At 42.1% G+C, this 22,500-nt stretch overlaps 1 protein-coding gene across 1 annotated transcript in view; it reads right to left on the bottom strand.

Moving 5' to 3' along the window:
• LOC131463858 (collagen alpha-1(III) chain-like) overlaps window positions 1-22,500 on the bottom strand; it is a 44,396-nt gene that overhangs the window by 19,754 nt on the left and 2,142 nt on the right. The gene's annotated exons all lie outside the window — the stretch shown is intronic.

Genomic DNA, 22,500 nt, shown 5'->3' with positions numbered 1-22,500 from the left:
GCAGAAAAATAAGTATTGTATTCTGTCATGAAAGGATTTACAACCAACTTTCAAAATAAAAGTCTCAGTTTCTGTTCGTCCACAGTGTGACTCAAACAAGCTTTCAAAATAAAAGTCTCAGTTTCTGTTCGTCCACAGTGTGACTCAAACAAGCTTTCAAAATAAAAGTCTCAGTTTCTGTTCGTCCACAGTGTGACTCAAACAAGCTTTCAAAATAAAAGTCTCAGTTTCTGTTCGTCCACAGTGTGACTCAAACAAGCTTTCAAAATAAAAGTCTCAGTTTCTGTTCGTCCACAGTGTGACTCAAACAAGCTTTCAAAATAAAAGTCTCAGTTTCTGTTCGTCCAGTGTGACTCAAACAAGCTTTCAAAATAAAAGTCTCGGTTTCTGAAAGGAATCACAGAGACATGTTTTAATGAGAGAAGAGCGCCACCTGTTGAGCGTTTCATTTAACAGATGACGTCACTCGCAGGATTGTTTGAAACATAACGAGCAGGTCTCATTTCCTGCTGATACGTCATTATTGTCATTTTGCACGTTTGCTCAGATCAGATATTTCATTTCTTCTACAGATGGCGCTGAAGGACACGTTCAGACAAACAGATAAATAAAAGTCTCCTGAGGCCGACCAGAGTCAACCACACGCATCATCTCCTGTTGTCAGACGGTGAATATATACACCTGTTGTTTTCTGAGACGCCTTCAGCACCTCTAATGTTTTCTGAGGAGGCTGAAACAACATCACCACGGCGACCTCAGCGTGGGAGGAGAAGAGACGGAGGGAGAGAGTGGGAGGGAGCGGCCGAGCGTGACGGCACAAATCATCTCCACGCCAAAGGTTAAACCTGACAGGAGACGGCAGAATGTGTCTCAGGCCTCAAGGTTCACAGGGAGGAGGAGGAGGAGGAGGAGGAGGAGGACAGTGATGAAGCCTCTGTCAATGTGACGTTCAGGTTACTGAATAACAGATTTTAACCACTTCACAAAACACTCAGATACTAAAATCTTCGTCAATTTAAGTCTAAGATATCAACGTCATCTCACTGCGAGTCGGACTTTTCCAACAGGAAACTGAAGTTCATAAACCACTCCCTCTCCCACACACACACACACACACAGGAGCCTCCATCACTGAGTTCAAATGTCTTATTTTGTCAATTTGGCATTTAAAATCCTTTATTATGACTTAAATCAGTGACACAAAGTGACCACACGAGGCAGCAGAGGACCAGCAGCTCCTGATTTCTCTCTGATGTTTGGTGTGTGAGAGTGAGTGGTTTATGAAGTGGCCTTCACTTATTTGTTATTATTGTTGTTAACAGAACCACAGAACTTCAGCCACTGTTGCTGCTGCTCTACAGCGCCTCTGGTGGACGGTGGAGACACAAGGTTTTTAAGCTGAACCGAGCTCTTGGTGGAAATGAGGAGAATGACAAACTCAACCTTCAGGGATTTTTATCTATTTCCTCAAGAGCAGACACTGACCTCGCTCTGCTGCGTCTGTCTGACTCGGCTCTGATTTCAAGTGTCGCATGAAACATCAAACACAAGTTTACAAAGTCCTCAAAACTGTGGGCATCACTGCCAGACATCAACCTGCTGCTGCTGCTGCTGTTGAAGCACAACCTGCTGCTGCTGCTGCTGCTGTTGCTGTTGTTGAAGCACAACCTGCTGCTGCTGCTGCTGCTGTTGAAGCACAACCTGCTGCTGCTGCTGCTGTTGCTGCTGTCGCTGTTGTTGAAACACAACCTGCTGCTGCTGCTGATACATGATCACATCAACACACTGAACACAATCACATCAACACACTGAACACAATCAACACAATCACATCAACACACTGAACACGATCAACACACTGAACATGATCACATCAACACACTGAACACGATCACATCAACACACTGAACACGATCACATCAACACACTGAATACGATCACATCAACACTCTGAACACAATCACATCAACACACTGAACACAATCAACACACTGAACACGATCACATCAACACACTGAACACAGTCAACACACTGAACACAATCACATCAACACACTGAACACAGTCAACACACTGAACACAATCACATCAACACACTGAACACAATCAACACACTGAACATGATCACATCAACACACTGAACACGATCAACACACTGAACACAATCACATCAACACACTGAACACGATCAACACACTGAACACAATCACATCAACACACTGAACACGATCAACGATCACATCAACACACTGAACACGATCACATCAACACACTGAACACGATCAACGATCACATCAACACACTGAACACGATCAACGATCACATCAACACACTGAACACGATCACATCAACACACTGAACACGATCACATCAACACACTGAACACGATCAACGATCACATCAACACACTGAACACGATCACATCAATACACTGAACACGATCAACGATCACATCAACACACTGAACACGATCACATCAACACACTGAACACGATCACATCAACACACTGAACACGATCAACACACTGAACACGATCACATCAACACACTGAACATGATCACATCAACACACTGAACACGATCACATCAACACACTGAACACGATCAACACACTGAACACGATCAACACACTGAACATGATCACATCAACACACTGAACACAATCACATCAACACACTGAACACGATCACATCAACACACTGAACACGATCACATCAACACACTGAACACGATCAACACACTGAACACAATCACATCAACACACTGAACACAATCACATCAACACACTGAACACAATCAACACACTGAACATGATCACATCAACACACTGAACACAATCACATCAACACACTGAACACAATCACATCAACACACTGAACACAATCACATCAACACACTGAACACGATCACATCAACACACTGAACACGATCAACGATCACATCAACACACTGAACACGATCACATCAATACACTGAACACGATCAACGATCACATCAACACACTGAACACGATCACATCAACACACTGAACACGATCACATCAACACACTGAACACGATCAACACACTGAACACGATCACATCAACACACTGAACATGATCACATCAACACACTGAACACGATCACATCAACACACTGAACACGATCAACACACTGAACACGATCAACACACTGAACATGATCACATCAACACACTGAACACAATCACATCAACACACTGAACACGATCACATCAACACACTGAACACGATCACATCAACACACTGAACACGATCAACACACTGAACACAATCACATCAACACACTGAACACAATCACATCAACACACTGAACACAATCAACACACTGAACATGATCACATCAACACACTGAACACAATCACATCAACACACTGAACACAATCACATCAACACACTGAACACAATCAACACACTGAACACAATCACATCAACACACTGAACACGATCAACACACTGAACACGATCAACACACTGAACATGATCACATCAACACACTGAACACGATCAACACACTGAACACGATCACATCAACACACTGAACACAATCACATCAACACACTGAACACAATCACATCAACACACTGAACACGATCACATCAACACACTGAACACGATCACATCAACACACTGAACACAATCACATCAACACACTGAACACGATCAACACACTGAACACAATCACATCAACACACTGAACACAATCACATCAACACACTGAACACAATCAACACACTGAACATGATCACATCAACACACTGAACACAATCACATCAACACACTGAACACAATCACATCAACACACTGAACACAATCACATCAACACACTGAACACAATCAACACACTGAACACAATCACATCAACACACTGAACACAATTAACACACTGAACACAATCACATCAACACACTGAACACAATCAACACACTGAACACGATCAACACACTGAACATGATCACATCAACACACTGAACACGATCAACACACTGAACACGATCACATCAACACACTGAACACGATCACATCAACACACTGAACACGATCACATCAACACACTGAACACGATCAACACACTGAACACAATCACATCAACACACTGAACACGATCACATCAACACACTGAACACAATCACATCAACACACTGAACATGGTCAACACACTGAACACGATCAACACACTGAACATGGTCAACACACTGAACACGATCAACACACTGAACATGATCACATCAACACACTGAACACAGTCAACACACTGAACACGATCACATCAACACACTCAACACACTGAACACGATCAACACACTCAACACACTGAACACACTGAACACGATCAGGAGGAGGAGAGAGGAGAGAGGAGAGAGGAGATGCAGGAGACCACCTGCTGTGGAGATGAAGGAGTGAGAGCACATGTGTGAAACACTGACGTAAAAACATTGATCTGCTGTTAAAATACTTGTTATGTATTAATTCATGTTCAAATATCATTTATTAATGTGTGTGTGAGGAGAAATCCAGATGAAAACAAACAGCGACCCTCACACTCTGAGGACATCATGACATCACAAGATTCATGATAATGTCGCAGTGTGTCAATCATTTCATGTTGAGTGTTATACATTTAATATTGTTTTACAAAACAACCATGACAGCTACAGGAACAAGAGAGTGTGTGATGTCATCAGCATGTGACATCATCAGTGTGTGATAATGTGTTCATTAAAGCTGGAGCTTCCTCTGCAGTGAGTCAGGAAATCATCACTGATTCTGCTTTAATGTTTCTGACTTCATCCTCACACTGTATGTGTGTGTGTGTGTGTGTGTCTCTGTGTGTGTGTGTGTGTGTGTGTGTGTGTGTGTGTGTGTGTCTGTGTGTGTCTCTGTGTGTGCCTGTGTGCGTGTCTGTCTGTCTGTGTGTGTGTGTGGGCTTGTGTGCGTGTGTGTGCGTCTGTCTGTCTGTGTGTGTGTGTGTGCCTGTGTGTGTGTGTGTGTGTGCGTGTGTGTGTGTGTGTGTGTGTGTGTGTGTGTCTAAAACGTTGGCATGAACAACAAAGTAAATTCCTTCTGTTGATCAGTACAAGTTCAAAGACTTGTTACAAAGAAGCAGCTTCACACATCAATCAACACTGAATCATATTAGTGTGTGTGTGTGTGTATGTGTGTGTGTGTGTGTATGTGTGTGGTCCCAAAAAACACAAACCTATCTTTGGTGTCAACTTTTGAACACGGTTTTTCAGGGTTAAGACGGTTTTAGGTTAAGGTAAGGGTTAAGGTAAGGGTTAAGGTAAGGGTTAAAGGAAGGTAAAGGGTCCAGGGAATGACGTGTCCTCACAAAGTCATTAAAACAAGTGTGTGTGTGTGTGTGTGCTTTCCAGGTATTACCCATGTTGTGGGGACCTCAATCTGAAAGGAAAGATATTTGAATCATACAGGACAGATGTTTAGGATCCTTCCTGAGGTAAGGAGGTAAGGACAGATGTTTAGGATCCTTCCTGAGGTAAGGAGGTAAGGACAGATGTTTAGGATCCTTCCTGAGATAAGGAGGTAAGGACAGATGTTTAGGATCCTTCCTGAGATAAGGAGGTAAGGACAGATGTTTAGGATCCTTCCTGAGGTAAGGAGGTAAGGACAGATGTTTAGGATCCTTCCTGATGTAAGGAGGTAAGGACAGATGTTTAGGATCCTTCCTGAGGTAAGGAGGTAAGGACAGATGTTTAGGATCCTTCCTGAGGTAAGGAGGTAAGGACAGATGTTTAGGATCCTTCCTGAGATAAGGAGGTAAGGACAGATGTTTAGGATCCTTCCTGAGGTAAGGAGGTAAGGACAGATGTTTAGGATCCTTCCTGAGGTAAGGAGGTAAGGACAGATGTTTAGGATCCTTCCTGAGGTAAGGAGGTAAGGACAGATGTTTAGGATCCTTCCTGAGGTAAGGAGGTAAGGACAGATGTTTAGGATCCTTCCTGAGATAAGGAGGTAAGGACAGATGTTTAGGATCCTTCCTGAGGTAAGGAGGTAAGGACAGATGTTTAGGATCCTTCCTGAGGTAAGGAGGTAAGGACAGATGTTTAGGATCCTTCCTGAGGTAAGGAGGTAAGGACAGATGTTTAGGATCCTTCCTGAGGTAAGGAGGTAAGGACAGATGTTTAGGATCCTTCCTGAGGTAAGGAGGTAAGGACAGATGTTTAGGATCCTTCCTGAGGTAAGGAGGTAAGGACAGATGTTTAGGATCCTTCCTGAGGTAAGGAGGTAAGGACAGATGTTTAGGATGATAAAGTGTGATTTAAAGCTCTGGTGATAAATGAAGTCCACTCGTCATTTCCTCGTCTTGTGGATCATATTTCTGACTGGTGTCCTCTAAAAGACGTCTCCTTGGTGACGCTGTAAATCCGTCTGTAAATGTCTGACTTTCACTGTTGCTCTTGTTCTTCATTCTCACTGAAGTTTTCTGTTTGTGTGAATCGTGTTTGAACTTTGACAGAACATTTCTCAGCCTGGGTTTGTTACTTTTTTATTTCCTTGTGTCTTCTTTACTTCCTGTCCTTGTCTTTTAAGTGATTCCTTGTTGGTTTCACTCGTGTCCGTGTCTCTCTGTGTGTCTGTGTCTGTCTCTCTTTGTCTTTCAGTATAAAGTCTGTTCTTTGTTTCTTCTGATGTTATTCCCCCTTCAGCCTCAGCGTCCGTCCATTAACGTCCTGTTGTCCTCACACTCACAGCACTGTTGTCTTCAGCCTCAGCGTCCATCCATTAACTTCACACTCTCAGCACTGTTGTCTTCAGCCTCAGCGTCCGTCCATTAACGTCCTGTTGTCCTCACACTCACAGCACTGTTGTCTTCAGCCTCAGGCTGAGGACAAAGTCATCACAGTGTAACTTCCTGTCCTCCAGAGCGGATCCAGAGCTGCAGTAATTACAGAGCAGAGAATCCGCGTCTGTTTCCTGTTCACCCTCTCATTTTACTAAGAGAACAAAAAACTCAAAACAAAACGGGAAATGTACTCTGTGAAAACGATGACGTCATAGCCACGCCCCTTTCGTTGTCTTTGTCTTGCCTTGGTTTGATCGTTTTCACGTCACTGATTCATTGTCGTGTATATTCGTTGTGTACACAGCACACACAGCACACGTGCTCCACGTCTTCTTCTCCACTTGTTTCTGCAGCAGCACTGTAACAGCGCCACATACAGGCTTGGCATGTGTACTGCAGCCTTTACACTTGTTCAGGTGGAAGAAACAACAACAACAAACAAAACAAAGAGAGAAGATTGTTGAGGGAAAGTTGTGTTTCTGTGTGAATGAAACCTAAATCAAAGTGTGCTGCCCCTTCCTCCTCCTCCTCCTCCTCCTCTTCTTTCTTTGTCGATCGCTGCACTCAATAAACGCCAAAGCTGCTCTGTTTTCACCTGTTCCATTCAAGCAGCCTTTTGTATTTGAACTGTGTGAGCACAGAGGTCACAGAGGTCACAGAGGTCAGTGTGTTAATATGGGCGGGGTTTAAATCGCTGATGTTTGACAGCAGAAATGGTGAACCTTCATCAGACGTTGACACAAAACCATGAGCTGATCCCACTGTTGTTTTCTGTTGTTTTCTGTCGTTGTCTATCGTTTTCTGTCGTTTTCTGCTGTTTTCAGTTGTTTTCTGCTGTTTTCAGTCGTTTTCTGTTGTTTTCTGTCGTTTTCTGCAGTTTTATGTTGTTTTCTGTCATTTTCTGCAGTTTTCAGTTGTTTTCTGTCGTTTTCTCCTGTTTTTAGTTGTTTTCAGTTGTTTTCTGTCATTTTCTGCTGTTTTCAGTCGTTTTCTGCTGTTTTCAGTAGTTTTCAGTCGTTTTCTGTTGTTTTCTGTCGTTTTCTGCTGTTTTCAGTCGTTTTCTTCTGTTTTCTGTTGTTTTAGTTTTCTGCTGTTTTCTGTCGTTTTCTGCTGTTTTCTGCCGTTTTCTGCTTTTTTAAGTTGTTTTCTGCTGTTTTCAGTTGTTTTCTGCTGTTTTTTAGTTGTTTTCTTCTGTTTTCTCTCGTTTTCAGTTGTCTGCTGTTTTCAGTTGTTTTCTGCTGTTTTCTGCTGTTTTCACCTTTTTTCAGTTGTTTTCTGTCGTTTTCTGCTGTTTTCAGTTGTTTTCTGCTGTTTTCACCTTTTTTCAGTTGTTTTCTGTCGTTTTCTGCTGTTTTCAGTTGTTTTCAGTTGTTTTCTGCTGTTTTCACCTTTTTTCAGTTGTTTTCTGTCGTTTTCTGCTGTTTTCAGTTGTTTTCAGCTGTTTTCTGTCATTTTCTACTGTTTTCAGTTGTTTTCTGCTGTTTTCACCTTTTTTCAGTTGTTTTCTGTCGTTTTCTGCTGTTTTCAGTTGTTTTCAGTTGTTTTCTGCTGTTTTCACCTTTTTTCAGTTGTTTTCTGTCGTTTTCTGCTGTTTTCAGTTGTTTTCAGCTGTTTTCTGTCATTTTCTACTGTTTTCAGTCGTTTTCTGCTGTTTTCAGTAGTTTTCAGTCGTTTTCTGTTGTTTTCTGTCGTTTTCTGCTGTTTTCAGTCGTTTTCTTCTGTTTTCTGTTGTTTTAGTTTTCTGCTGTTTTCTGTCGTTTTCTGCTGTTTTCTGCCGTTTTCTGCTTTTTTAAGTTGTTTTCTGCTGTTTTCAGTTGTTTTCTGCTGTTTTTTAGTTGTTTTCTTCTGTTTTCTCTCGTTTTCAGTTGTCTGCTGTTTTCAGTTGTTTTCTGCTGTTTTCTGCTGTTTTCACCTTTTTTCAGTTGTTTTCTGTCGTTTTCTGCTGTTTTCAGTTGTTTTCTGCTGTTTTCACCTTTTTTCAGTTGTTTTCTGTCGTTTTCTGCTGTTTTCAGTTGTTTTCAGTTGTTTTCTGCTGTTTTCACCTTTTTTCAGTTGTTTTCTGTCGTTTTCTGCTGTTTTCAGTTGTTTTCAGCTGTTTTCTGTGGTTTTCTGTGGTTTTCTGTGGTTTTCTGCTTCCTCTCACACTCACACACACTCACACACCACTAATCCTTCATTAGAGCACGAGTGGAGGCCAAAGCCGTGAACAAGCACACACTCGTGCCACACTCATGCTAATCAGGATGAAGCTGGTTCAGGGTGAACTTTACATGAGTCAGTGAAACAAAGAAGAAGAAGAAGCTGAATAAAGTCAGGGTTTCATTAACTATCTCAGACAGATGAGAGGAAATAAAACAGCAGGCAGAAGAAAACGACTAAAAAACACATTAGACACAAGTTTAATGGAGAGATTTCAGAGATGATGATGATTCACATTCTCTTTATCTCTTTTTATTCATTTAGGAAAATCACGTGTGCAGAAACAACTGAGAGGATTCTCCTCAACCAATAAAGACAACAGAAAAACTGCTGCTGCTGCTGCTGTTTCCGTTTCTGCTGCTGCTGCGTCTCTCGTCTCCTTCAGACTATTATCAGCTGGATCAATAACCCTCCAGCATTGATCGCAGCTCATTCAAGGAAAGAGCGACGATCTCACGTCTCCATGACCTTCACGAGCTTCATCCATTCATACTTTTTCATACCTTTTCACTTTCAAGCACTAACGATCCACAACAGACCAGTCATACGGAACCAAGAAAAAGAATATGATGAAAAGCCACCAGGGGGCGACTCTGCTGAACTCGATGTGAAAATGGTTTCTAACAGCAGTTTTGTAAATGAGGAAAATAAAGGTCTGAGAGTCAGGACACACTGATCTGTACGTCCCTCCTCACAGAGTCCACACAGGTTAACGAGTCCACAGACTAATAACAGACAAGCACAAGCCCTGTTTGTTCCCAGGCTGCACCTCCTCTCCTCTCCTCTCCTCTCCTCTCCTCGTTCGCTCACAAATTACAGTGGAGACGACGTTAACTGTTCACACAGATCCAGATGTTGCACGGACACTAAGTCCCTGCTGCTGTTCTGTCTTTATGTCCTCGTACATGTCCTGAACTGTTCACACAACAAACGCAGAGTCTGAGGAAACTTTTCACGCTTTCTCACGCTGCTGCTGCTGCTGCTGCTGTTGCTGCTGCTGCTGCTGCTGCTGCTGATCAAATCACCACATCCACCTGAGAATGATTCCTCTATGATGAGCATAGAGCAGCACAGGTGGAGGAGACCAAACAAGAGACACTTTTATGTTAGTTAATGTGGTTTTTAGAGAGACACTGAAGACTCGACTAAGAACACGTGTCACTGGGTTCTGCTGCAACTCCTTAATAGACCCAAAGATGATGGCGTAGTCGACTGATATTGTTTCTCTGTTTCTTTGTCCAAGCCAAGATGCATACCGTGAACAAATATTTACAGGTGAAATGTCCCAAAGTGCTATTTCCAAAAGAACTATAGTCTCAAAATAATCACAATAATTGAATTTAGTGGTGAGCAAAAATAGGTGTTACCTCCTCTGTAACCCAATATACTCTGCTCGAGTGGGAGGTAGTCCACTCTTTATATACAGAAGGTCTTCTGCCCCTCCCATCCAAACATCAATTATCCAAAAACACAATAAATGAACACAAGCATGATTATTATAACAAACAACCCAGATGAAAATAAAGCCAAAATATTTCCCAAATGAACCGTGCCACAATAAACATTGCCCCCACCATTAATAAACAAAATGAATAGATCATTAATAGAACTACAAACAATAGTGACGTCACACTAAGCGTCCCGCCATCGTCGTCATTTAAGTGCGCCGCTGGAATGCTGAGGATGAGGGCGAAGTAAGTTTGAACCAAGTCAACTGTTATGTAGGAGCGGCACCAGTGTGCACCATTGATGCTCTGCCAATGTTGCTGAAAACTGCCAAACACTTTGTGTATGTGTGTGCGTCTGTCTGTGCGCTCTACCAGCGAGCGTGTGTGTGTCTGTGCGCTCTACCAGCGAGTGTGTGCGTCTGTCTGTGCGCTCTACCAGCGAGCGTGTGTGTCTGTGCGCTCTACCAGCGAGTGTGTGCGTCTGTCTGTGCGCTCTACCAGCGAGCGTGTGTGTCTGTCTGTGCGCTCTACCAGCGAGCGTGTGTGTCTGTGCGCTCTACCAGCGAGTGTGTGTGTCTGTCTGTGCGCTCTACCAGCGAGCGTGTGTGTCTGTGCGCTCTACCAGCGAGTGTGTGTGTCTGTCTGTGCGCTCTACCAGCGAGCGTGTGTGTCTGTCTGTGCGCTCTACCAGCGAGCGTGTGTGTCTGTGCGCTCTACCAGCGAGCGTGTGTGTCTGTGCGCTCTACCAGCGAGTGTGTGTGTCTGTCTGTGCGCTCTACCAGCGAGCGTGTGTGTCTGTGCGCTCTACCAGCGAGTGTGTGTGTCTGTCTGTGCGCTCTACCAGCGAGCGTGTGTGTCTGTGCGCTCTACCAGCGAGCGTGTGTGTCTGTCTGTGCGCTCTACCAGCGAGCGTGTGTGTCTGTCTGTGCGCTCTACCAGCGAGCGTGTGTGTCTGTCTGTGCGCTCTACCAGCGAGTGTGTGCGTCTGTGCGCTCTACCAGCGAGTGTGTGCGTCTGTCTGTGCGCTCTACCAGCGAGTGTGTGTGTCTGTGCGCTCTACCAGCGAGTGTGTGCGTCTGTCTGTGCGCTCTACCAGCGAGTGTGTGTGTCTGTCTGTGTGCTCTACCAGCGAGTGTGTGTGTCTGTGCGCTCTACCAGCGAGTGTGCCATTAGTTACGTGTCCCTCTGTCACATCACGTCCACGTCTTTATCTCACTGTGAGACAGACTTTTCCAACAGGAAACTGACGTTCATAAACCACTCACTCTCACACACCAAAGCCCAGAGAGAAAATCAGTGATTTTAGCTGTGGGGACCCCACTGCTGCCTCGTGTGGTCACTTTGTGTCACTGAGTTTTGGCTAAATGAAATATTTTAAATTTGTTTTTAAAGAGCATGTGTGAATTTCTTGATGATTGGATTGAGACAAAGATGTTGTCATTGTTTCCCCCTCTGAAGGCAGCACATGGAAACATGTGATCAGGTAAAGGTTTGAAGCAGCTCACAAACGTCTCACACCAAATATTCCTCATCTGGATTAAACATGAGATTAAAGCTTCATGCCCCACAGACGCACATGAAAAAAACTAAAATAAAAACTTTACATAGAGACAGAGATTACAGCGATTACAGAGATTACAGAGATTTGTATCAGCGTCAACACAAAGAACACAATCTGCTTTTTCTTTGACCAACGCTGAGACATGAGACATGAGACACAGACATACAGAGACATGAGACACAGACATACAGAGACATGAGACATGAGACACAGACATACAGAGACATGAGACACAGACATACAGAGACATGAGACATGAGACACAGACATACAGAGACATGAGACACAGACATACAGAGACATGAGACACAGACATACAGAGACATGAGACATGAGACACAGACATACAGAGACATGAGACACAGACATACAGAGACATGAGACATGAGACACAGACATACAGAGACATGAGACACAGACATACAGAGACATGAGACACAGACATACAGAGACATGAGACACAGACAAATAACAATGACATTCCTGAGACAAAGAGGAGGAGGAGGAGGAGGAGGAGGAGGAGGAGGAGCTGAGCTTCTGCTTTCAGCTCAGTGTCTTTCAACAAACTGTGAAATTGTAAGCAAACAGAAAGTGGAGTGTGAGGAGTTAAAGGACCAGTGTGTAACTCACATGTGTGAACATCATGTTTTCATCTGTGAGCAGAAAAACCAGGTAAAACCAGTGTTTCAGCCTGAAATCAGTGAATAAGTTGAACTGCCCCCTCTGGTGGAGGATGATGACGGATGTTTAACTACTTGAGATTATTTGTTGATCCAGGGATAAAAAGTATTGAATAATCTGTATCTACTGCCCTCTCTGGTCAAACACCAGCTACTGCATTCAGATTTTAACACTGGCTATTTTAGTCCACTCTTACATCATCAGCATGAGGCTCATTGTCCCAGACTCCTCCCCCTTTAAACAAGAGGCTCCTCCCCACTGGCATTTTTTCTTAATCAGGCAGTGGGCGGAGTTAACTTCAGAAGAGGAGGTTTTAACTCGACTTTAAGTTGTTTTTGGAGACGCATCAGAATTCTGAAGATGTTATGCAATTATAAAATGTATAATATATAAATATAAGTTCTTATGCTTTTAATTCATATCTTAATGGTGTCTGACAGTTCAAATCAGTTTTTCACTTTAATGTTTAGTGTCATGTAGTTTTCTTTCAGAGGACCTCGAAATACTTCTATATTTAATTTAATTTAATTTAATTTAATTTAATTTAATTTAATTTAATTTAATTTAATTTAATTTAATTCTCCGAGTTCTTTTCTCTGGATGATGTAAAACCATGAAACTCCAGCTAAACAAGATGCAATAAATGTCCTTCTATACCTCTGCTCTGGTGGAGGAGGAGGAGGAGGAGGAGGAAGGATAGGGATGGTGGAAGGTGTGCCTGTGTTTACACTAGAGATGTAACGATATGAAAATTTCATATCACGGTTATCGTGACCAAAATTATCACGGTTATCAATATTATCACGGTATTGTTAGATGTGTTCAAAATGTTCCAAAAGTACTGAACACACACACACTGAAATCTTTTAACCAAGTTTTATTTAAAAAAAGATATTTTATATTATATGATTATTATTATTATTATTATTATTATTATTATTATTATTATTAATAATTATCATCTGACTGACACACACACACACACACAGGTCCTCACTCTGTGTCGGATAATAATTAAGTAGCAGCGGTCGTACACAGCATAAAAATAAAATAAAAAAACACAGAAACAAACACATTTTGGTCTGCTACGGTACCTGTCGTCTGCACACTACTCGCTTTCGCGAGACAAACCATGACGTTTCCCACTATTCCGAAATCCCGTTTTTGTTGACTTACCCGCTGAAAAGTTGTGTGTGGTGGTCACGGAGATGGCTCATCATATTGGAAGTGGCTTCGCGCCGCGAAGTTCGCGGAGATTTTTTTTTTGCATTTTCTGCACAAGGATTGATTGTCTTCAATTATTTTACTCTCAACATCCTTTAAAAATACAAAATATGCCCAGATTTCTGATTTTACGGGGGGGGGGGGGGTAATCTCTGGAGCGCAGGTGGCTTCAGCCGTGTTGTCGCTGGACAGACAGTGCAAACTGCGCATGCGCGCCCGCTTGAGCGAGTGCCGTTCAGGTGCTGCTGCTTCTCCAGGAAATGAGCAGTATCACTGTGAGTTTTTCGGTAATCAGTTGCGGTAATCAATCACGGTTTTAACGATAATTAAAATTTGAAACGGTATGATAACCGTCGGGAATTTTACCGCGGTTTATCGTCATACCGGTAATCGTTACATCCCTAGTTTACACTCTGGATTAATGATGGCTGAGCCTCAGAGGCTGGAGGAGGAGGAGGAGGAGGAGGAGGAGGAGGAGGAGGAGGAGGAGCGTGTATCAGGAGCCTCTGTGGCTGATGTTCTATTTCCAGTGAACATGATAAAGTCTGGTTCTGTGGCTGAGGCTCAGGTCGTCGTCCAGCTCTGGTTTCCTTCTATTCTCGTCCCTCTGGGCTCGCTGTCGGCGTTTTCACCCCGTGCAGCTGAAAATAGTCCCACGTCTATTTTTCACTCCCACATTAACGTCTAACTTTCAGAATCAACACAGCTCTGCAGTGAGTGGGGGTGGAGTGGCTCAGTGGTTAAGACCCTACCTTGTGTACCAAAGACATCATGGTCGCAAGTTCGATTCCACCCCTGGCTAATTGTACTTGATCCATTGTAAGTCTGCTAAATGACATGTAATGTAATGAGTGATGAGCAGGAAACAGAGAAAGTGAGACTCTGCAGTCAGAGCCACAGTCACAGCGTCAAACAGACTCATCTAATAAAAACAGCTTTAACAGCAGAACATCGGTTTGAAACTGGGTTTCTAAAGTTGATTTGCTCTCATTGTTGCACAAATAAGGACACAGGACACGTCCCTCCTCGTCCTCGTCCTCGTCCTCACGGTCAAAATCAGTCAGAATTCAGATGTGACGTCACATTCTGAACAAACATTTACGACTGATTCACTGTGAGAGAAATCAAAGTTAGAAAGTCGTCGTGTCTGTGATCACACTCAACAGCTGACTCTGCCAATGCTGTCGCCACGGCAACAGAGCAGCAACAACATGGAACTTCACTTCTTTTCTCTCTGACGTAAACTCAGTCACTTCAGCGTCTGATGACGATGAAGTGACTGAAGTTAAAGTTAGTGAAAGACGCTCATCAACAACAACAACAACAACAACAACTACAACAACAACTACAACAACAACAACAACAACAACTACAACAACAACTACAACTCACTCACAGGAATTTAAAAAATGCACTTCTTTCTCTCCGGCAGCCGTCGTCGCGCTAATCTCACGCTCTTTACGGCGGGAAATAATCACCACGGAGACAAAAGAGGCTGGACGTGAGGACAAAGAGACGACTGTGTCCACGTTTAACGTCCTCATTCAGTCACTCGGTTCACTCGCTCACCAGGAGTTAAATAAAGTTAAAGTTAAAGTTAAATAAAGTTAAAGTTAAAGTTTAAAAAAGTTAAAGTTAAATAAAGTTAAAGTTAAAGTTAAAGTTAATTAAAGTTAAATAAAGTTAAAGTTAAAGTTAAAGTTAAATAAAGTTAAAGTTAAAGTTAAATAAAGTTCAAGTTAAAGTTAAAGTTAAAGTTAAATAAAGTTAAAGTTAAATAAAGTTAAAGTTAAAGTTAAATAAAGTTAAAGTTAAATAAAGTTAAAGTTAAATAAAGTTAAAGTTAAAGTTAAATAAAGTTCAAGTTAAAGTTAAAGTTAAAGTTAAATAAAGTTAAAGTTAAATAAAGTTAAAGTTAAATAAAGTGAAAGTTAAAGTTAAAGTTAAATAAAGTTAAAGTTAAAGTTAAATAAAGTTAAAGTTAAATAAAGTTAAAGTTAAAGTTAAATAAAGTTAAAGTTAAAGTTAAAGTTAAATAAAGTTAAAGTTAAATAAAGTTAAAGTTAAAGTTAAATAAAGTTAAAGTTAAAGTTAAATAAAGTTAAATAAAGTTAAAGTTAAATAAAGTTAAAGTTAAATAAAGTTAAAGTTAAAGTTAAAGTTAAATAAAGTTAAAGTTAAAGTTAAATAAAGTTAAAGTTAAAGTTAAAGTTAAATAAAGTTAAAGTTAAATAAAGTTAAAGTTAAAGTTAAATAAAGTTAAAGTTAAATAAAGTTAAAGTTAAATAAAGTTAAAGTTAAAGTTAAAGTTAAAGTTAAATAAAGTTAAAGTTAAAGTTAAAGTTAAAGTTAAATAAAGTTAAAGTTAAAGTTAAAGTTAAATAAAGTTAAAGTTAAAGTTAAATAAAGTTAAAGTTAAAGTTAAAGTTAAATAAAGTTAAAGTTAAATAAAGTTAAAGTTAAAGTTAAAGTTAAAGCTCAGAGACAAAGAGTCGTCGCCTGAGCTGCAATAAAACGAGTTCAGGCGAGTTTGTGCTCTCAGCAGAGGTCAAAGGTCGTTCAAACACACAGTCAGTTTAAGTCTCCGTGTTTTAACCCGGGATTAGAGGAGAAGAATCTTACGTGATGATTCCATCCATGGTCTTCATCTTCATCTTCATCTTCATCTTCAGCCTCAGGTCACTTCATACACAGATGGAAAGTGTGTCTGCTCTGTGCAGCAGTCTTACATATATCATCTTTAATGACATATGTCAATAAACTCATTCTGATTAAAACATCAGTGTTTTCCTCTTCCTCCCCCTCCTCACCCTCCTCCCCCTCCTCCCCCTCCTGCTGCTCTGAAGACGTGTGCAGCCTGCAGTTAGCGTCTCGTCCTCCGGGGGGCCTTTGAGGCCTGATTTGTCTTCTTCTCTCTGATCACATGACTTGAGGCTTCAGCTCCTCGCGGGGGAAACGTGACGAGCGCTAAAAAGACGGCTAGCGTTAAAAAGACGACGAGTGTTAAAAAGACGACGAGCGTTAAAAAGACGACGAGCGTTAAAAAGACGGCTAGCGTTAAAAAGACGACGAGCGTTAAAAAGACGACGAGCGTTAAAAAGACGACGAGTGTTAAAAAGACGACGAGTGTTAAAAAGACGACGAGCGTTAAAAAGACGGCTAGCGTTAAAAAGACGACGAGCGTTAAAAAGACGGCTAGCGTTAAAAAGACGACGAGTGTTAAAAAGACGACGAGCGTTAAAAAGACGACGAGCGTTAAAAAGACGGCTAGCGTTAAAAAGACGACGAGCGTTAAAAAGACGGCGAGCGTTAAAAAGACGACGAGCGTTAAAAAGACGACGAGCGTTAAAAAGACGGCTAGCGTTAAAAAGACGGCTAGCGTTAAAAAGACGACGAGCGTTAAAAAGACGGCTAGCGTTAAAAAGACGACGAGTGTTAAAAAGACGACGAGCGTTAAAAAGACGACGAGCGTTAAAAAGACGGCTAGCGTTAAAAAGACGACGAGCGTTAAAAAGACGGCGAGCGTTAAAAAGACGACGAGCGTTAAAAAGACGACGAGCGTTAAAAAGACGGCTAGCGTTAAAAAGACGGCTAGCGTTAAAAAGACGACGAGCGTTAAAAAGACGACTAGCGTTAAAAAGACGGCGAACGTTAAAAAGACGACGAGCGTTAAAAAGACGGCTAGCGTTAAAAAGACGACGAGCGTTAAAAAGACGGCTAGCGTTAAAAAGACGACGAGCGTTAAAAAGACGGCTAGCGTTAAAAAGACGACGAGCGTTAAAAAGACGGCTAGCGTTAAAAAGACGGCTGGCGTTAAAAAGACGGCTGGCGTTAAAAAGACGACGAGCGTTAAAAATACGGCTAGCGTTAAAAAGACGACGAGCGTTAAAAAGACGGCTAGCGTTAAAAAGACGACGAGCGTTAAAAAGACGGCTAGCGTTAAAAAGACGGCTAGCGTTAAAAAGACGGCTGGCGTTAAAAAGACGACGAGCGTTAAAAAGACGACGAGCGTTAAAAAGACGGCTAGCGTTAAAAAGACGGCTGGCGTTAAAAAGACGACAAGCGTTAAAAAGACGACGAGCGTTAAAAAGACGGCTGGCGTTAAAAAGACGACGAGCGTTAAAAAGACGACGAGCGTTAAAAAGACGACGAGCGTTAAAAAGACGACGAGCGCTAAAAAGACGGCTAGCGTTAAAAAGACGACGAGCGTTAAAAAGACGACGAGCGTTAAAAAGACGGCTAGCGTTAAAAAGACGACGAGCGTTAAAAAGACGGCGAGCGTTAAAAAGACGGCGAGCGTTAAAAAGACGATGAGCGTTAAAAAGACGGCTAGTGTTAAGAAGACGACGAGCGTTAAAAAGACGGCTGGCGTTAAAAAGACGGCTAGCGTTAAAAAGACGGCTAGTGTTAAGAAGACGACGAGCGTTAAAAAGACGGCTAGCGTTAAGAAGACGGCGAGCGTTAAGAAGACGGCGAGCGTTAAAAAGACGACGAGCGTTAAAAAGACGATGAGCGTTAAGAAGACGGCTAGCGTTAAGAAGACGACGAGCGTTACTGAGCTGCTTTTTCCTGATGTAGGCTCAGATCCTGTTAGAGCCTTTCATGTCCTACTGTAACCGCAGCTCACTGATTCACAGCTTCACTGCCATGTTTCACTGCTTCACTGCCATGTTTCACTGCTTCACTGCCATGTTACGCTGCTTCATTGCCATGTTACGCTGCTTCACTGCCATGTTTCACAGCTTCACTGCCATGTTACGCTGCTTCATTGCCATGTTACGCTGCTTCACGACCATGTTCACAGCTTCACTGCCATGTTTCACTGCTTCACTGCCATGTTTCACAGCTTCACTGCCATGTTTCACAGCTTCACTGCCATGTTACGCTGCTTCATTGCCATGTTACGCTGCTTCATGGCCATGTTTCACTGCTTCACTGCCATGTTTCACTGCTTCACTGCCATGTTTCACAGCTTCACTGCCATGTTTCACAGCTTCGCTGTCATGTTTCGCTGCTTCGCTGCCATGTTTCACAGCTTCACTGCCATGTTTCGCTGCTTCACTGTCATGTTTCACTGCTTTCGCTGCTTCACTGCCATGTTTCGCTGCTTCACTGTCATGTTTCACTGCTTTCGCTGCTTCACTGCCATGTTTCACTGCTTCACTGCCATGTTTCACTGCCATGTTTCACTGCTTCACTGTCATGTTTCGCTGCTTCACTGCCATGTTTCACAGCTTCACTGCCATGTTTCACAGCTTCACTGTCATGTTTCGCTGCTTCACTGTCATGTTTCACAGCTTCACTGTCATGTTTCGCTGCTTCACTGCCATGTTTCACAGCTTCACTGCCATGTTTCACAGCTTCACTGTCATGTTTCGCTGCTTCACTGCCATGTTTCACAGCTTCACTGCCATGTTTCACAGCTTCACTGTCATGTTTCGTAGCTTCACTGCCATGTTTCACAGCTTCACTGTCATGTTTCACTGCTTCACTGTCATGTTTCACAGCTTCACTGCCATGTTTCACTGCTTCACTGTCATGTTTCACTGCCATGTTTCGCTGCTTCACTGCCATGTTTCACTGCTTCACTGTCATGTTTCACTGCCATGTTTCACTGCTTCACTGTCATGTTTCACTGCCATGTTTCACAGCTTCACTGCCATGTTTCACTGCTTCACTGTCATGTTTCACTGCCATGTTTCGCTGCTTCACTGCCATGTTTCGCTGCTTCACTGTCATGTTTCACTGCTTCACTGCCATGTTTCACTGCCATGTTTCGCTGCTTCACAAAAGGTTAATTTCAGTGAGTTTCACAGCTTTAAAGTCACACATCAAGATCAGCTTCAGGGAGTTTTACTGACTCCATTTCTCCACCAGGATTCAGAAGTGAAACATCTTCAGTCTCCCACTGATTCATATGTAAAACCACACAATCTGTTCTCCTGCGTCATTTAAACCGGCGTCTAACCCTCAACCCCCACCGTGCTGTCACTCAAGAGACATTTCAAACATTTATTTATGTTTAGATGAATGTTTTACGGAAAATATCACGTGAGACATTTAAAGTGCTGCAGACTGTGTTTCTGAGTTTAATGTGATTTCAATCTGTGACACTTGTAAGTTTATTTATGAACCGTGCGTCTCCACTGGCAGCCATGTTTACAACGCGTCAACCACACCAAACCTCCGAGAGAGAATCAGTGATTCTAGCTCACAGCTGGTCATGAATCACAGTTCTGACTCGAGGCTCAATATTTATCACACGTGTCAATAACGTTTATTGTGAACTCATTAAACCTGACGTTTGTTCAGCGTCACAATCTAATCACTCTGTTCTACCTGATGAACACATGAACATGTTTCAGACCAGGAGGAGATCACATCGAGAGGAAGATGAAGACCAGATGAAGACCAGATGAGATGAAGACCAGATGAAGACGAAGATGAGATGAGATGAAGACGAGATGAAGACGAAGACGAAGACGAAGATGAAGATGAGATGAGATGAAGATGAGATGAGGACGAGATGAAGACGAGATGAGATGAAGACGAGATGAAGACGAAGATGAAGACGAGATGAAGACGAGAGATGAGATGAAGAGGAAGACGAGATGAAGATGAGATAAAGATGAAGACGAGATGAGATAAAGATGATGAAGATGAGATAAAGATGAAGATGAGATGAAGACGAGATAAAATTTAAAGATGAAGATAAAACCATTTTCTGCTTCTTAATGAAATGAAAGTGACGTTTATTTGATCTCATGAAGGAAAAAAGAAAATCTACAGTGAATTCAAAGGAAAGTTAAGTTTTTTTTTACTTTGAACTCAGAGGTTTGTGTTTTTTCCTCTGACTGTGTCTGAACATGTCAGCGTGTCTCACCTGTCTCTGCTGCCTCACCTTGTTCCCACAAACACCCCCACCCCCGCTCCTCCTCCTCCTCCTGCTCCTCCTCCTGCTCCTGAAACAACGTTCCTCTCTTTACATCCTCCAACAATTATCTGTCTTCAAAGCGACGATGTTTTCCCGCGTGTGTGTGTGTGTGTGTGTCACTGCTGTTGTGCTGTAATTATCCTGATAACACAGCAGACGACGAGCAGCAGAACTCCCCTCTGCTCCTCTCTGCTCCTCTCTGCTCCCCTCTGCTCCTCTCTGTTCCTCTCTGCTCCCCTCTGCTCCTCTCTGCTCCCCTCTGCTCCCCTCTGCTCCCCTCTGCTCCCCTCTGCTCCTCTCTGCTCCTCTCTGCTGTCGTCTTTACAGCCTTTTAACACAGATTAGCAGTTGTTGCCTCTGACATAAGTGCTGTTTTTCTAAAGTGCACCGTCCTCCTCCTCTGAGAAAACTAAACTAAACTAAACTAAACTAAACTAAACTTAACTAAACTAAAGTAAAGTAAAGTCAAAGCTCAGAGGTGAAGCATGAACACAGGTCTGTGCAGACATTCCCATAATTCCATGGTAACATTCCCATAATTCCATGGTAACATTCCCATTATTCCATGGTAACATTCCCATTATTCCATGGTAACATTGGTGTGTGACGCTTGTTTAACACATTAATGAAAGACTTCATGTTGACATTTATGACACATTGATTATTCTTATTATTCTTTTTTATTAACCTGTCAGGGACAAAAGAAGAAGATTATAATCCTGTATATTTACATGTTTAATGTTTAGTGACATAAAACTGGATCTAACTTTAAACTTTAAACTGACACCAAACCAGATTTAAGGGATTATTAAAACCAGAATAATTTGTATGATGACAGCGTGTTTTTAGATGACGACACTGACTCAGGCGAGTCATAATCTCACAGATATAATCTCACAGATATAATCTCTAAAACACCACGCTGGTGTATGAGGGATTAAAAAAAATCCAAAACGTAATCTGATGTTAGGCCATTGAGGCTTTATATGAGTGATGGGATTATTACACTCACTGTTAATCTGAGAATATTTACAACGTTAGCTCAGGTGTGTTTTCATTTTTCTGTTTCCATGAGATGCAGAAAAAAACTTCTTCCTGTTTCAACGTGTCACACACACACACACAGTCTTGTCTAAAGTACTTTAAAGTGGTACTTTTACAGTAAATGTATGTAGTGTAGAAAATGATGTGACCAAGAAGTGACTTTATAAAGTTTTTGACAGTTACTGGACGTCTAAAGAAAGAAATATACAGAGCATTTATATGTGCAAATATAAACAATTTACTCACCATTATGAAAAACCACTGATTTCATTTCATTAGAAAACTAAATTCATCACGTGAGCTCTACGTGTGTGTGTGTGTGTGTGTCTTTGTCATGTGACAGGTTACAGTGGGCGGGGCTTGAGACACTTGACCGTAGCACTTCACTAGCACGGCATGCTAATGCTACAAACACAGAAATGAACAGAAACAGAAGCAAATGCTAACGTTTGCGCAGGTGTTTTCAAAATGAGTCAGCATAAAAATGACAGGATGTTAGCCTGATGCTAACGTTTTTGTAGGTGAGTCAGCAGATTTTTCTTCTGTTTGTTATTGTTCTTATATAATAGCTAACCAAGGAGCCAGGC

This window comes from Solea solea, chromosome 8 (assembly GCF_958295425.1).
Source record: "Solea solea chromosome 8, fSolSol10.1, whole genome shotgun sequence".
In the NCBI taxonomy this organism is placed as follows: domain Eukaryota; kingdom Metazoa; phylum Chordata; class Actinopteri; order Pleuronectiformes; family Soleidae; genus Solea; species Solea solea.
This window is presented reverse-complemented; position numbering and strand designations above follow the sequence as displayed.